We start from the raw sequence: 14,827 nt of genomic DNA, 5'->3' as shown, positions 1-14,827 counted from the left end.
CTCACTTTCACAGAGATTAACGGGGGAACATGCACAGAAATCCCTGATGGCCACAGCCTCCTGCCCTCTGTGCAGGCTGATATTTCTGCTGGGCCGCAGCGATGCAACCATCAGCGACCATGGGGCACGGAGCAGCAGGGGAGCAGCAGCCGGCCCCACACCCTGGTGGGGTGGGCAGCACGGGGTGGGGGTCGGGACAGGGCTCCCCCCGACTGCATGGGTGCTGCTCCGACCCCACAGGCACCACGCTGGCTGTGCCCAGCCAGCAAATCCCTGGGATTTCACAGCGATTAGGAGCATTAGCAGCAGCTGTGCAGGGGTGACCACTTTGACTTTGCAGGTCTGCAGCCTCCTGCTGCTGCTGAGACCTTGAAGAAATTGTCACAGGACGGCCCTTGGCTGCTCTTGCTGCCAGGCTTATCCTAAATCCCTGCCCAGCAGCGCAGGCTGGAGGAAAGGAGCTCCGCTTTTGGGCTTCTGTGCCGAGATCCCTCCTGCCTGGTGCTGCGTCTGCCTCCTCTCCTGCTCCAGCCTGCAGATGAGGATGCTGCAGGGCTCCTGCACAGCACAGCAGGTTTGGCTGGGGAAATCTCCCCACACAGGCAGCGTGTGGAAACGAGCCCTTTGTTTGCAGCAAAAGCCGGGGGTTTGGAGGCTCCTCCTCAGAGCCGCTGCTGTCTGGCAGAGACTTCACCCTCCAGGAAACCAAGGGGGGAGAAGCAGAAGCGAGGTTTGGAACACAGAGCTGGCAGTTTGGGGTGCTGTGGCCGGGCTGTGTGCAGGGGAGGCAGTCGGGTCCCTCTGCCCATGCCCTGGCAGCCGCAGGGCGCTGCAGGAGCCTCGCCGTGTGGGCACGGTGCTGCAGCCGTGCCAGGGCAGGGAGCTGAGCCCACAGCCCCACAACCACCCTGCTGGCACCCCCGGGGCCAGCTCTGCACAGAAGGAGCAGCCAGCTGCCCAAAGCCATCCTCGTCCCTGACACGGCGTGGAGCGGTTGTGGCTCAGCACCCTGCCCCAGCAGCTCGCGGTAATTGGGATCGCGCTCGTCAGCGCTGCCCCGACAGCGGTGCCAACGCTGCAGCTGCTGAGCGACGCCTCTGCAAAGCGGCTGTGAGCACCTGCAGGAGCCCTCCCAGCACACAGCAGCCTTCCCGTGCTGCCACGTGTCCCCGGAGCCCTGCGAGGCGGTGCCAGACTGCGGGGAGCTCCCCACAAAGCCGGGATCCCAGCTCTCCAGCTGAGGGGCTGCTGCTGGCAGCCTGAGCTCGGGCAGCGCGGTTGCGTTGTGTGTTGAGGGGAGTTGCTGTAACCAAGGAGATCGGCGACTCGGGAAACGACGAGCCCCACGTCCCGGGGCTTTTCTTCATCGCTGCGCTCGCACGGCACTGCGCCCTGCTTGATACCGAGGCTGCAGACAGCGCAGCCCTTTGCGTGGAGAGGCTGTTCATTAAAAGGCACGCTCAGCTGGAACCTGCTGATAAACAGAGATGGAAAACTTTGAAAATTGGTGCTGAAATTCCCTGCGTTCCTCTATTTGCAAAACTTGCAGCTGAAGTGCAAAAAGCACCAGGCCATCTCCGAGGCAGCGCGTGCTGGCATCACACCGGGGAGCTCACCTGGCAGATACAGATCGCCGGGAAACTCCTCTCTGGAGCCTGGGAAGAAAAGCCATTATTTAAACGTGAATTTGTTGCGTGGGCTCGCCTGCAATAAAGCAGGAGTGTGGAGGTGTGGAAGGAATTACTGTTGTATTTAATCACGCCGTAATTAACAGGACTAAGCTCAGCGGAGCAGCTCCGTGGTTGACTTTGCTGCCCAGCTCGGCCCCAGCTCACACAGGGGTCTGAGCGGTTTGACCCCAAACACTCGGGGACAGCTTTGGATCAAGCACGGCCTCTGCAGCCCCGGGAAGACGGACAGGACCTGGCCCTAAGGCTTCAGCCACACTCATCCAAACGTGGCTGCGCTGAATTTAAGGCCAGAGGGATGCTGCAGGGCCCAGGACAGCAGTCCAGCACAGGTGATTTGATTCTTCCTGTCCTACTGCTGGACAGAGCCCAGTCAGTTGTGTTTGAGCAAAGCTTCTCGAGAGAAACTTCCCATCTTAGTCGGAAAGCTCCAGGAGCTGGAGACAGCACCACTCCCCCTTGATAGTTTGTCCCAGTGGGTAATTACCCTCACTATCAGAAACGTGTCCTCTGTTCCCATTTAAGTGTGCCTGGCTCCAGCTTCCAGTCATTAGCTCTCGTTACGCTTTTGTTGGGTTAAGGGGCCCAGGAAAGGCTTCCCCCCAGCACAGAGGGGGTGTCACAACCACAGGGCCCCGCGCAGCTCCATGGGCGCACGTTGGGGTGCTTCATTCCTACAGCCTCAAAACTTCTTTCACACATGGTGCTTTCTGGGACGTGGCCTCCCAGCTTGTAAGCATGGCCTATATTTTCTGTCTCTAGATCACGGTGCCTTGAACTGTATTAAAATGCATTTTTCCTGGCTGGCACCTAATTTACCAAGTAACCCAGATCGAACAAAGAGGACGAGTGGCAGAAAACAGCGCCTGGCATTCAGTCTGCGATCTCGCTGCCATCAGCCCCCAGGTCCTGCAGCTCTGCTGCTCCCAGGAGAGCAGGGTTTGGGACTCGGGTGGCTTCACACCCCGGGCACCCACAGCAGGCACGGTCCTGCCCCCAGCTCGCCCCGTGGAGGCACCAGATCCCAGCCCCCTGCCCCGTGCGTGGTCGGTGCGGGGCACACGTGCTGCGGCGTGACTGATGCTTGTTCTTCTCCAAGCCAGGAGCTGAAATAAATTGCAGCTATACAATGAAGAGTCACTTTATTGCTAAGGCATTAGGCAAAGCTAATGCAATCTGAACTGATATTGAATACAAATCCTTGACTGTGAGTCACCCTGCTTTCACATTGTGTTCCGTGGCGGAGGAGCAGCATGCCAGCAGAATGCCAGGCGTTAGAAAAACAAGGAAGAAACATGCTTTTCTTTCGCCCCGTGAAAGACAGCTGTAATGATGGCCAAATCACCCAATCATCGCATTAATTAATAAGTATTTGAAGCCTCCCGAGATGGATTGGATCATTATAACACCAAGTGGAGCCTGGAGAAGAGCTCCTGGGAGAGGGCACTTCCCATTCCGTGTTCATTTTGGCTCTTGCTCACGTGCAGAAAAAACATCTCAAGGCCAAAGCAGTGCGGGAGCCTGCAGAGGGGAAGAGCCTGCTTTTGTCCTGTATTATTAATTGCTGCAAGTGGCAGGAATTTGAATTTGCAACTCACGTGCCCTGCACAGCGCCAGGGTCCCAGCCCACCCCAGGGCACCCACCTGCTGCCTGGGGGAGCGCTGCAGGGAGGGCAGGGAGGTGCTGCCCGGCACTGCTGCACCCCTGCTGCCCAGCTGAGGGGCTGGTGGGCCTTTTTTTCCCCCTGTCCAGGCTCTGAGCTTCCCCTTCCCTCGCAGGGATCGGGGCAGAGGGGATGGGATCCTGCTCGGCAGAGCATTTGTTCTGCCCGAGGTGCTTCCAGATGCCACGTTTGTACACAGCGCACAATTAGCAAGCACAATAGTGCTTCGTGCTGAGGGAGCACCATCCATCTCTGGATATGAATGTGTTTCTGCAGACATTGATTAATCTAGCCCCTAAACACTCCTGCGAGACAGGTGCTATTGATGCACCCAGTGCTAGGCAAGATTTAGAGTCAGGCACGATCTGGTGCTGAGTTAGGAAATTTCTGCTGCTCGACATACCTGAGGTCAATGCTAATGCAGTCCTCGAGCCAGCAGCCAGCTGGAGACAGGAAAATCTTCCTCCTAACTGCCCCAGAACCTTTCCTTGCTCAGGTTTTTGCCTCCCTTTAACTTTGCTTCAAGGTGCAGCATCCTGCTCGCCCTGCCTACCCCTCCAACAGCCATTCCTGCAGAGAGCCAAGAAAATAAAAGTAATCCCAGGAGAAAACCAAGATGATACCTCCTGCTCGTGTGTTGGGTCATCAGCTGATCAGACACACACGCTGAACACCCAGGTATGAGGTAACCCCGGGCAGCTCCCCAGCACAGCGAGGGGGCATTCCCTCACCCTGCCCCACTCCGCTCGCACCGAGCCCAGGAGCAGGAGCCCCCTGTGCGCCCCGCTGCCATTCTGCATCTCGGGGGCTGTGTGGGCAGCACTGCCTTGGGTTCTGGCTTGTTTCTGGTCTGGTCAGAGCCTTCTACTTTCCTCTTCTGTGCTCGATTCAGCCCCGCAGACACCACACTGCCACCCACCAGCAGCGTTTCTGCCAGCAGTGACCTCGGGCTCTGGTAACCCAGCTCCAGGCAGCACCCGCACTGCGCCTGGACTCAGAGCAGCGATGAGTAAACGGAGACTTTTCCTCTAGAGTGTAAAAGAGTTCCCAAAGCAGGAAGCGCCAGGGATGAGTGGTTTTAGGGAGCTGTGGGACACGGCAGTGAGCCGGGAGGAAGCTTGCACAGAGCTGTGTTGGCACCAGCGGGATCCTCCAGTGGGGAGCCTGGCACTGCCACCGCACCGAGAGCAGCCGCAGGGACCGCGCGGCATTACAAGGCTGTGCGTAAAGAGCAATTTGTGACTGCATGCGAGGATCCCTCCACCGCCGCCTTCAAACACGGGCTCAGTAATCCCAAAGAGATTTGTTCGGTGCGTGCTTGCTGCTGAGCGCACAGCAGCTCCTGGCCGTGCCGGGGCGGGCAGGGGCAGCCTCGCAGGAGCCCTCCCCAGGCACGGAGCTGCAGGGCTCTGCAAGGGTGGTGGAGACCTTCACATCCAGGGGAGCTCTGGTGATGCTGGAGGGCTTTGCAGGAGCAGAAGAGGCCGCACTAAGCAGGGGCACGCACACTGCAAATCTGCCACCACACGTACAGAACAGGAAACAAATGCGAAGCCTTCACCAGAAGTCATTTCTGAAGAAGCATGAGAGGGGAATCGCTGTGGCTGCAGGAGCGGCACGCTGCGTGCTGCGTGCTCAGCCCCTTGGCTGGTGCAGCTCATTGTCTCCTCATCCTCAGAGCCAGAAAATGGCACGTGCAGCCCCGAATGTTTGCAATACCGTGCCCAGTGACCACCCCATCCCACCCACGTACCCCCTGCCTGGTGTGTGACCACAAGCAGCCAGGACGTGCTGCACGAGTTCAGATGCAGTGTGGACACGTGAGGTGCCTGCGCGCACGCAGTGCTTGTATTCAAGCACTGCTCTTCTGGGCACCTGATCTGTGCCTCTACAGCAGGTGCACTCCATGTCTGAGCCCTTCCAAGCACACGTTGTCCTCAGCCCCCTCCGGACCCTCCCATCTCCCTCGCTGCCAGCCCCCAGGAGCACCGCCGGGTCCCTCCGGCCTCTCCTGGCGCAGCCGCTCAGCCTGGAGCCGCTCGCCGGGGGCTGGCAGCCCCCTCCTTCCGATCCCCCTGTGTAATAACACGCTGCCACACTTGACAGCTTCCCTTATCTGCTGCCAGGCTGATCAGTTCTGGCTGTAATTTCATGCTGTTATAGGCAATCACACTTGTAAAGCAAAAACCATGGCTGTGTTTCATAGCAGAGAACGTGAAGGCAGGTTTTAAACACTGAGAAAACCAGGCTGGCAGCTCCTCGTTGCGTCCCGTGGGGCTGGAGGCACCACACCAGATCCAGCCCAGCAGGAGGGACAAGGATATTGAAGGTGTTGGTGCGATGCTTGGCTTTTAGAGCAGGAGGTTAAAGAGCAGAGCCCACCTGCGCCTTCTCTACCCTTTTGGCACGGATCACATCAGCCCTTTTGCGCAGGGATGCGATGTCCCAGAACCAGAAGGCATCAGGGTGCAGCTCTGCTGCGGCTGAGCCCAAAGCCCAGCAGGGCAGGTAGCTCCCCCCCAGCTGCCCCCCAGGGGAGGGGAGCACGGAGGTGATGCCTGGCACTAAGCAGAGCAGCCCCGCACAGACACCTCGCCAGGCAGAGCGTGCGCCCTGTGTTTTGGGAAGGAAACAAAACTCCTTATGGCGCTCCCATCTGGGCTGAAAGGTTGCCTGGGAAGGAAGGACGGCCAAGCCAAGCGCACGGCGTCCTGCCGGTGCCACCGACACCGGTCCTGCTGCCAGCCGGGCACCCGCCGCGGCACCGTGATCCCTGCGGACCTGGTGCCAGCCCCGCTGGGGCTGGAGGGGCTGGCACGGGCTGGGGGGGCAGCACGGCTCTGGGGGTGGCCAGGCAGCCTCTGTGCCTGCAGCTGGTGATTTTGGGCAATGACTGCGGATGGGAGAGGTCCAACGTGCAGCTCCCCCAGCAAGGACTGGCTGCAGTTCTTGAATTTGGGTCCAAGATGTCGAACAGCTTTGACACCCCCGGTGGAGATCAGCCCCGTACCCATTTCCCTTTATTTTTCACGCCTGTGTTTCTGAGGAGTTGACAGTGCAGCAGTGCAATGGAAAATCCTCCTAAGGAGAGAGAAACCCGCCGTTATCGGGCTCATCACAGGACAGCTTTGGGAGGAAAAGGTCATTGCAGTGAGAAGGAAGAAGCTCAGTGGGCTTGTCAGCCTGCCTTGTCCTCAGCTGGCTCCGAGAGCCCAGGAGCCTGTTATCCACCTGGCCCTGCGCCTTCCCTGCAGAGCCGGCCTTTTAATTACCGCCGGGTGCGGGATGGGGTTGCCAGGGTGATGGAGCCGGCAGCCGTCCTCCCCCCCCAGAGACCCCCAGCCCTGGGGGAGGCGTCTGCAGAGCCTCTCCACCAGCAGCCCCCATCCCCACGGCCCCCAGCCGCGTGTGGGGGCTGCCAGGGCAGGCTGTGGGGTCAGGGTGCCCAGAGGGCGAGCACCATGGCACGGATACCGAGTCCACCCCGGTCCCCGAGCACCCCCCACCTGGGGAGTGTTCTCCTCCTGCCCCTAATTGATGCGAGCGTGTGTTTTCAGGCAGGAGAACACGCTGTCTGCGGTCCTGTGTGCTCTGAGGGGAATTGCTGCTTTCAATCGCATTCATATTTATAAATCTTGCCTGGGCCCAGCCAGGCTCCTTGTTAGGAGGAGATTTACAGCCGGTGCTAATGGCAAGCTCCTGCCAGGGCTCCTCCGAGCAGCCGAGCTTCGAAGGAGGCAGCTCCTCTCGGGGTGTGAGGGCGATGTGGGTGGCACTGCCCATCTCCCCCCTGCCCCCGGCTGGTGCTGCCCCTCTGTACGCATCCCTTCTGTGCCGGGGCACACGGCTGTGGCTGCTGCTGCTGTCCCTCCCTGGCCCCCAGCCCTCTCCTGCCCCCAGCCCTGGGGCTGAGCCCCACGTCTCAGGAGAGAGCTATCGATCGGTGGCGTCCTGCACCACGGCTCCAGCCTGCTGCAGGGCTTAATGAATTGATCAGTGAGTGCTCGGAGATCCCCAGATGAAAGAGCCTTGTAATTACCAAGCATCATCCAGTGGCACTCAGGGTAATTGCAGTAACGACTGCTCAGGGTGAGCCGTAGGAGACGGAATTACTTCTGCGTTTAATGTCACCCTCTGGGGACAGACAATCTCCCTCCAAGGGGCACGGTGCCAGGACCAGCGTGGGCTGGGGCTGCAGGAGGGCAGCAGGGGAGCTGCAGGGAAGGGGCCGGGGCTGCGGCCCCCAAACCCAACACAGAGACCTCGAGCAGCCTCTGAATCACGGAGTAATTTGGGTTGGATGGACCTCTTGAGATCTGCTCCGGCCCCATTAGTAACCCCATTAATCAACGCCCTCTCCAGCAATGCCTGGATCTCTGATTTAACATCGTGGGCTTTGGGCATCACTGCTGATGCACAGCTTCACCTGCTGGGGCACAACCTGCAGCGGGCACGGGGCAGGGTGCACCCGGGTGCTCGGGTTCCAGAGGAAGGCACTGGAGCCTAAAAAAAATTACGGTTGTGCAGAAACTCAGCTCCGTGCGGATTACTCTTACAATTCCCAGCCTTATTTTGGATTTTTATGCTCTGCCATAAAAGCAGTTATAATAAATTATTAGACCTACTTGCGGGCTGTCAGGAGGCCTCTTCCATGTGAAATCCCCCACGATCCTGTTAACTCGTGGAGCTCGGATGGGCCATGCCCACTGCTGGAGGGGCTAAGAGCCAGGCAGCCCCCCCATGAGCCCGCTCCCATCGCCGCTGCTTCTCTCTGCCAAGTGTCTGCGCCCAGCCGAGAGCATCACCTGGAGGCACGTGGCTGCACACTGGTGGTAACGGAGGCACTGGGGGCAGCCGCTGGCTCCTGGGCCCCAGGTGCTGTGAAGAGGCAGCGAGGGCAGCTCCTTTTGGAGCTCACGTGCTGCTGGGGCCAGGGCAGAGCAGCGGCACCCCCCGGGTGCTCGCAGCCAAGGGACCTTTTCGCTGCACGAGCATTCACCAAAAGCCTCCTGCCTCCCTCCCCTCTCCTTGCCAGCAGGCAGAGCACTGGGGTTAATGGGGAACATTACACAGTAAACTAGGCATAAAGATTTGCATTTGCTGGCGAGCGAGATCTCCTTCCTAGCTGGTTTGTGTTTGCAGTACATTAGCTAATCTCATTTCAGCTTGCGCAACATCTCCCAGCGTGCGAATGCACACGCACACACGCTGCGATGCTGAAGCCCTGCCAGGGCCCCCCACATGTTGTCTCCAGCCTGCCTGCCTGTCCTCCTGCAGCACCTCCCCGCTGCGTGCCTGGATCCCCGCAGCGTCCCCCAGGCGCTGGCACCCTGTGTGGGTGGCCCTGGGGGTTGGGGACCCGCTGCCTTTGCCCCCCAGCTGCCTCGTCACTGTGCTGCGGCCACCACGGGCACGGAGCAGGGCTCGCTGCCTCTCTCCGAGCCACCCAGAGCAATCCCTGCAGGGAGCCGTGGCCGCATCCTGCCAGCCCTGCAGCGGGCACAGAGCCACGGGTCTGGCACCGAGGGAAGAGCTGCTTGGGTCCCATAACCAGATCCCATACCCAGTATGGGGCAGCCAGCACTGGGCACTGCCACTTCAGCACATCCCTCTTCACAGGACTCCAAACAGGTGCCAGCGAGTTAAAGTCCTGTGATTTCGGAAGAGACATTTATACGGCAGCACTTAGTGGCTGCTGGTAGGTTTAGTACCAACCCCTCATCATCCTGACACGCTGAGCAGCACAAAGTTAGAGCGAGCCGCGATAATAGCTCTGTGCAAGTGAACTGTTATTATTTTGCTAAGATCTCTGGTAATAAATAGACCCGTACCCGTGTAAGGTTCCAGCACAGTGGGGTGTGCAGTGTGAGCGCACAGTGGGCACCCACAGCAGCGCCGTGCGTGGGACCTGCACCCGTCGGGGTGGATTGCGGGGGCTGACCCGGCTGCGATGCGAGGACAGAGTGTTTTAGGGGCTTTTCTCCAAAAGCAGCCACAGCTTCCTGCCCAAGGAGCTTTTGGTGGGCGGAGGGAGGAGCCCGGGGGCAGTTAATGGCTTCCCACCTGCGGGAGCTGCAGGAACGCGACCGGCAAAGCACAGGCTCAGCTGCCAAGCTCTTACAAGCTAATCAATTAAACCATCACAGCTTGGGAGATGGGTCAGAGCAAAGCAAAACAGTATGGATTTTTTTCATGAAAAGGGCTTTGGAACAAATCCCCCTTTCCCCCACAAAGAGGGCAAACATCCCCTACTGAGAAACCAGCCCTGGGGCACCGGGGAGCACCCATGGGGCAGCCCCACACCCACTGCTACTGCCCCATGGCAGGGCTGGGAGGTGGCTGCAGCCTCCCAGCAAGGCTCAGCCCCTGTGAGCTGCTCGCAGTGGTCACTGCCACCATCCTGCCCCCATGCTCGTGGTGCTGGCTCCTGGCGTGATGCCCGAGGTGTGGGAGGAGCAGGAACATCTCCGCTAGCCTGTGGCACAGCCCCGGTGGGAACTGGCTGTGCGTAAAGGTTGCCACGGCCTCTTTGTGATGCCCTGGTTGAAACAGGAAAGCACCACTGCTGGCTCCCTTTGGAGAAAAAGGTTCCCAGAGCCTGCAGGAGCTGCAGGAGCTGCTGTCCCTATTGTGCCCCATGCTGGGTGCTGCCCCCCAGGCTGACCCCATGGGAGCAGCTCTGCAGGCACCGCGCTCTGCTGCCTGGGCATCTCCTGGGGTGCAGCTCCCATCCAGAGCCCCACAGGGCCCCGTGCCTGGCAGAGTCCCTGCACTGCTTGAGCTGGGGCTGACTGGGAGAGGAGAGGCTTGAGAATGTGCTGAAACCCTCAGGAGCACAGGTGAAAGGAAGGATTTTAGCACAGAGCATTGGGCACTGAAACACACCGGTTTGAATAATTCATCCTGCACTGCGACCCAGGCCACGCTGCGTGGCTGCGCGGCTCTGCCCAAGCTCTCCGTCCTGCTAATCTCCTCCTTGTAAGCATAATCACCTGCGATTTTATATTTACCTGCAGATCACAAACGAAAATGTGAAGCAGTGACAGAGCTAAGCACCAGCTCTTAAGGGATTCATTAATAATTCCTTCATTTGAAGCTGATTCCTCATTGCCGTTTTCGGAGATCTGTCAATGAGCCTCTTCTTAACCCATGGAGAGCACTGCTCTGCTGCTGTGTCTCGCTGCTTTCCACGATGATATGGCTTGATACCACATCAAATACACTGCAGCAACCTGTAACAGCCCCTCACGTACCTCCCTCCATCATATTTACAATCTCTTCCAAGATCACAATCAGCTGTTTGACAAAATCTGTTTTTCATAATGCCATGGTTACTGGTGCCAAATGTCATCTGTGCTTTCCTCCTTTTTCCCTGTTTCCCTTATTTCCCTGTGTCTTCTAATTTCCATTGCCAAACTGTTCACTCACCTGCTTCTAAAGCTGGTGCCGTCTCAGAGCTGGCCGGGTCCCCCCGCTCTGGCACCCGGGGATACGCACAGCCGGCATCACGGAGGGCTGCTGCCTGCCCAGCTTCTCAGAAGGCACTTTTAGGATTCCTGTGGGGAAATTAGTTGGGGCAGCAGCTTTGAGAATGCTGTCCTCTGCTCAGTGCTGAGGGCTGAGCCGAGCAGGCAGCACCCATCCCATCCCATCCCATCCCATCCCATCCCATCCCATCCCATCCCATCCCATCCCATCCCATCCCATCCCATCCCATCCCATCCCATCCCATCCCATCCCATCCCATCCCATCCCATCCCATCCCCATCCCATCCCTGCTGCTCCCAGCACCTTGAGCCCTCCCAGCACATCCCTGCCTGCCGGTGGTGCTGAGCGATGGTGCTGAGCCTCCTGGGGAGACACCACGGAGAGCGAGGAGCCCGGGACATCCTCCTGGGAAGAAGTAATGGCTAGATGCAGTATTGCAGAGTAACGCAGGGGCAAAGAGTTGGCTCACCTCTTGCAGGCGGAGAGCACAGTGCTACGGACCTGCTGCGTTTTGCCTCTGTTCAAAAAAAAAAAAAACTTCCAACAAAACTTCTTTCTATTTGTTTAAAGAAAAAAATGCTGGATAGGACAACATCAATTCTGTGCACTCATGAATTTACAGATTTCGTTTTCTGTGTCAGGAACAGTATCTGGTGCAGAGTAACTTATCTTGCAATTTATATGGGAGGCAATGAGCAAACACCAGCGGCGTCCTGGCATGAATACCAATTTTTAAATAAATAGAGGGAGGGAGGCCCAGACAGGACAGCCCTAATGCAGCGGGTATCTGCTGTCGGTGGGCGCCGTGCAGCAGGCAGCTTTCTTTGCGCCCTGGTGGACAGGGTTGGCTCTCGGCTGGCCGGCAGGGTCTGAAACGAACGCACGGTGTTGGTGCAGAGCTGCGCTGAGAGATCTTTGAGACTGGGAAGTGAAGAGCTCAGAGCTGGAGCTCGGGCTCCGTTCAAGCCCTGCTGGGACCAGAGATGAAATGGCAGCTCGGAAACCTTCGGGCACGCAGGGACGGTGGCGCAGGGTGAGGTACGGCTGTGGGGCCGCAGCAGCACCAGGTCCCCGCTGCCACCCATGGAGGGGCCGTGCGGGGTGGGGGTGCTGCTGGGGCTGCGGAGCAGCCGGGCACCCCGTCCCCCCCGCCACGCTGCCCCCTTCCCCACGGCACTTTGTTCCTCTCAGCCCCCTCCAAGCACCAACAGAGAGCCTATTTTTGAGCCGGGCAAAGTCTTCTTCTGTGGACGAGGAACAAGGACTTCCCTCCTGAAAGGGCCCCCAGCTGTGCCCGCGGGCACGCGCTAAAAGGGGCTGGAACCGAGCCTGGCCTCGCACTGAAACCCCCCATTCAGCACCCGTGTTTGTAAGGCAGAGCAGGGATGCAGCCCACTCCGAAGCCAAAGGCTGGAGTGGCTCTGCTGTTTCTGAGGGACAAAGGCCTTTTCTGCCCGGGGACAATATTGCCACTCACCAGAGATGTCCCCCCGTCAGCAGAGCCCGCAGACCATTCCCCAGAGCCGCGATTCAGCGTCGTTATGGGAGACAGCAGCTTCCAGATCTGCAGCCGAGGTTATTTTTTGCTTCCTCCTGCCATTGATGGCCCCTCCTGGGCACCACGCAGCGGAGGAGGAGGAAGCTTCCCGAGGAAGCCGCAGGGACGAGGCTGGCCCCATGCGCACAGCAAGGGCTCTGGGGGGGCAGAGCCTGGCACTGGAGCCCTCTTTGCAGGAGGCAGCAGCACCGAGCTTGCACTGAAGCCTTGAGATGTTCCCCAGTGAGGTTTCTGGTAGCAGAAAGCGGAGCTCTGAGCAAACTGAGAGAATCTGCTGCACACATCACAGCTGCCCCATGCCCAGCTCCTCTGTGGGTTTGCTCCCTGCTCCCCACTTCGCTCTCTGCTCCCCCACCCAGCTCCATCCCTGCTCACCCTGGCACAGCCGCCCAGCAGCCAGCAGCGATGCTTCAGCCTGGGCTCGGGAGGACCTGGCTGTCCTTGCAGGCACTGCCTTTGGGGCTGGGGCCGGGAGCGCAGGGATGTGTCACTGCCCATAAAATCACCAGGGGCAGCCAAGGGGTTCAGCATCAGCTCCTGCTCCAAACCCAGAGAGTCAGGCTGCCAGCGCTCCTCCCGGCTGGGCACCCGGCGTGGTTCGTGCTGTGATCAGGAGGCAGCAAGGTCTGTCCCGACGCAGGGCACGCAGAGCCCATCTCTGTGCCATGCCCATTCCCATACGCAGGGCTCAGCACGGCCAGCAGGAGCCACGGGGCCACAGCCACATCCACGCCATGCGCCCACCGCGTCCCTGCCCGTGGCACAGCCACAACAGCCTGAGGGTATGTGGGGCTCTGATGGCTGCATTTGGTCCCGAACCACCACGAAGCAGATGCTGCAGGGCGCGGGAAGCTTTCTGCAGGGCGGACGTGTCCAAGGGCTCCTCGGTGCACAAAGCCTGCCCTCGGCCACACCGCTCCTGCCCCACCAGGCCTGGGGAGGCTGGGGGACGGCGATCGATAGGTGTAACTGCAGAGCAAACACAGCATCGCCGGGCTCTTGCATCACCATCATGAAAATAAATGAGAGATTGATTTTCCGAGCGGTTTGGACTCTGTGCAGCTCCCGCAGACCTCACCAGCTGAGACAGCCAGAGCGCAGGCACCACCAAAACGGTGGGGCTGAGCCCCCTGCGCTGCTGCGCACCCAGGAGAGGAAGCAACCTGGGGACATGGGCAGCCCAAAACAGGGGCAGAGAAGGTCAGAGGCCTCGTGCTGCTGTTGGCACTGCTGGGGACACTCTGCCAGCAGGAGCCAGGCCAGGCTGGGGACAGCGGGGCAGGGGGGCTCTCTCCACGCCTTCATCCACCACATCCCAAAGGCTGCGGAGCGGCACTCGCGGGCAGGCGCCGTCCTTCTCGTAACGCCTTATCTCCAAGCTGCTCTTGCTAAGTCACATCTGACTTAATTATGGTAATTAAGATTGACATTAATACACGATTAAAATGTGAAATTAAAATTAGCTGTGAAACTTATCTGAATTTTTAGTGTGCTTATTGATTTTCTTCACTGTTAATCAAAGGTCTGAGGTAACTGCCAATGAGCGCGGTGCTAATTAGAGTGATGCCCACTAAAACAGCCTCAGGAGATGCTCCTCTTTATTTCTTTTCCAATTCCCAGTTTCTTGACCATGAAACATTTCCAGCCCTGAGCACTGCCAGAGGAGCAATAACAATTTGTGCTTTTCTTGCACCTCTGGGGCTGCCCCCGGCTGCTGGTGGCTCCTGGGCTGGGTCCCGGCCCCAGGTCCCAGGGGAGGCAGCAGGGGACCCCCAGCCCTGGGGAGCTGCTCGGGGGGGGCTGGAGCTCGCTGCTGGCTCTCCATCACCAACAACTTTTGCCACTTAGTGGGCAGTTTTGCATTACAAATGCACCATTTGCTCTTTTTTTTTCCCCCTCTCTGTTACCATGGCGCTGATGTTATTATCTGGCTATCTTAGGAGTTTACTACAAAGCAAATGAACACAATAAAAATCACTCAAGGAAAACTGCTAAACGAGCGACAACTTTTATCTTTAATAACTGCGGGTCGGGAGGGAGGCCGGGGCTGGAGCAGGGAGGGATCAGCTCTCGCTCTGCTGCGGATAGCGTTGTTATACCAAATTAAACCTCTGGGCAGGCGAGTCCCATGTTGTGTATGAAAATGCCAGTGTTAAATAAAATACGGCACCTCTCGGTGATTTCTCGGCTGTTCTTATTTTGTCCTTCTCTCGCCGGCTGCCCAAGTGCTCCCAGCTGGCGGCAGCCGGGAGTGACAGGGAATGCAAAGAGCCCTCCTGCCCTGCAGCCTGCTCCCTCCACGCCCCTCGGGCCCCAGCAGCACCCCACAAAGCAACCCGGGGGGCGGCAGCGGGGTCAGCGCCTGGTTTGGGATGGTTTCGTGGCAGGACGTGTGCTGCCTGCTGGCATTGGTGGTGATGCCAGGTTGG

The 14,827-nt window shown here is 58.9% G+C and overlaps 1 long non-coding RNA gene across 1 annotated transcript; it reads right to left on the bottom strand.

The window, feature by feature from the left end:
• Positions 1-545: 545 nt before the first annotated feature.
• On the bottom strand, positions 546-12,604 carry LOC119718573 (uncharacterized). The gene is made up of 3 exons (XR_005269696.2): positions 12,318-12,604; positions 10,781-10,908; positions 546-1,474 (listed from the first exon to the last, which is right to left on the bottom strand). It is a non-coding gene; the product is annotated as an uncharacterized lncRNA (long non-coding RNA).
• Between the last annotated feature and the right edge of the window lie 2,223 nt (positions 12,605-14,827).

This window comes from Anas platyrhynchos, chromosome 16 (assembly GCF_047663525.1).
Source record: "Anas platyrhynchos isolate ZD024472 breed Pekin duck chromosome 16, IASCAAS_PekinDuck_T2T, whole genome shotgun sequence".
NCBI classification, from domain to species: Eukaryota; Metazoa; Chordata; class Aves; order Anseriformes; family Anatidae; genus Anas; species Anas platyrhynchos.
The sequence above is the reverse complement of the archived record's forward strand: the minus strand, read 5'-3'. Positions and strand labels throughout refer to the sequence as shown.